Genomic DNA, 1,859 nt, shown 5'->3' with positions numbered 1-1,859 from the left:
GTTTATAAATACTGTGGTCCGTCACCATGGGTTCCCAAAGTCGTTGGTATCGGATCGCGATTCGGTTTTCTTGAACCAAGTGTGGGAAGATTTGTTGCGTTTGAGCGGCACCAAGTTAAATTTTTCGACCACTTATCACCCGCAGTCAGATGGGCAGACGGAAGTGCGGAATCACGGTTTGGAGCAGTACTTACGGGCATTCACTGCCGATCGGCCCTCAAAATGGGCCAATTTTCTGCTATGGGCGGAGCTAGCCTTGAACTGTTTTCACCACACGGCGTTATGCACTTCGCCTTTCAAAGCGTTATATGGGCGTGATCCGCCAAGCTTGGTGTTCGCCCCACCATCCAACACGACCCCTCCATCGGTCGCGGAGCTGATCCTGGAGAGAAGCGGTTGTTGGTTGAGCTTCGTCGCAGTCTTGAAAGAGCACAACAGCGGATGCGCGATTCGGCGAATAAACATCGCCGCCATGTTGAGTTTAAGGTTGGTGACTTGGTGCTGTTGAAACTACAACCTTACAGGCAGCACTCCGTGGCTCGGCCACAATCAGCCAAGTTGGCACGCCGCTATTATGGCCCCTTTTCGGTGATAGAGCGTATAGGACTGGTAGCGTACAAATTACGTCTGCCTGAAGGGAGCAGAATTCACAATGTTTTCCATGTCGGACTCCTTCGGCCGTTCGTGCCCGGCGATGAGAATGGAGTGGCTGCCGATTTGCCAACTGAGTTTTTTGGGGACCATCCGGTGGTTTACCCGGTGCGGGTGTTGGACAAGCGGATGCTGTGGCATGAAGGTCAGCCGCGTGAGCATGTTCTGGTCCGTTGGCCGGACGGGACGGAATCCCCAACGTGGGAACCTTTGGAAGTGATCAAGCAGAGATTTCCAAATGTGCTCCTTGAGGACAAGGATGTCGCTTTCTAAGGGGGAGTTGATACGGTCCTACAACCCGAACAACCTCAACCGGCGGTAAACGGGGGAAGTGCACCAAGTAGGCGTAGTGAAGAACCGTCCATTGCGAAGTCGAAACCTAAAAGGAATGTGCGACCGCCGGAGAGACTTGGAGATTACGTCTCCAGATAGTTACATTAGTTAGTTATTTGCTTTCTTTTTAATTATTTATTTTTCCTTTTCCTTTTTGAACAATGATATTTTATTATTTATTTCTGCCTTGAGTCGAGCATAATTATAAGCTCCGTTTCGGGTTTTCTTTGTTGATCTTTCCCGAGATGAATAGGATTAGGTCGAATCAACCCTAGGGTCCTTAGTCTATAAATAGGGCTTTTGTTCATATTCTCGATTATGAATGAAAATATTATTTGCCCACATATCTTGCGATTTGTCTACAAACCTCGTTTTCACGCTGCCCGACGGATCACCGCGCACAGCCTAAAACTATTTCATCCGCCGACCCCACGATCGGGCGCCGGAACTGTTACTCAGATCGTCGAGAGACTTTCGGCGATCACCGTTTGGGAGGAGGTCCTTAACACATTTCAAGCCTTATCTATAAATATTGAAATACAATCTCCACCGTTGATAACAATCTAGAGTTACAACATGGATGTTATAATAAATACTCCCTCCAACCATGTTGATTTAGAAAATTAATTATTAATAATAATAAAAGTAAAAGGACAATATTGTATTCATTTTCCATTTTAATTACTCCCTCCGTCCCCGATTAAGAGTCACACTTTTCCATTTCGGTCTGTCCCCAATTAAGAGTCACACTTCATTTTTACCATAAATAGTAAGTAGGTCCCACATTCCACTAACTCAATTCACTCACATTTTACTATAAAACCAATATAAAAAATGGGTCTCACATCCCACTAACTTTTTCAACCAACTTTTCT

General features: G+C 46.0%; 1 pseudogene; it reads left to right on the top strand.

The window, feature by feature from the left end:
• The first annotated feature begins 441 nt into the window (after positions 1-441).
• On the top strand, positions 442-1,083 carry LOC148931833 (uncharacterized; annotated as a pseudogene).
• Positions 1,084-1,859: the final 776 nt, after the last annotated feature.

Source organism: Salvia hispanica, chromosome 2 (assembly GCF_029641045.1).
Source record: "Salvia hispanica isolate PSC_SH4W2 chromosome 2, Shi_PSC_v1, whole genome shotgun sequence".
NCBI lineage: Eukaryota > Viridiplantae > Streptophyta > Magnoliopsida > Lamiales > Lamiaceae > Salvia > Salvia hispanica.
The sequence above is the reverse complement of the archived record's forward strand: the minus strand, read 5'-3'. Positions and strand labels throughout refer to the sequence as shown.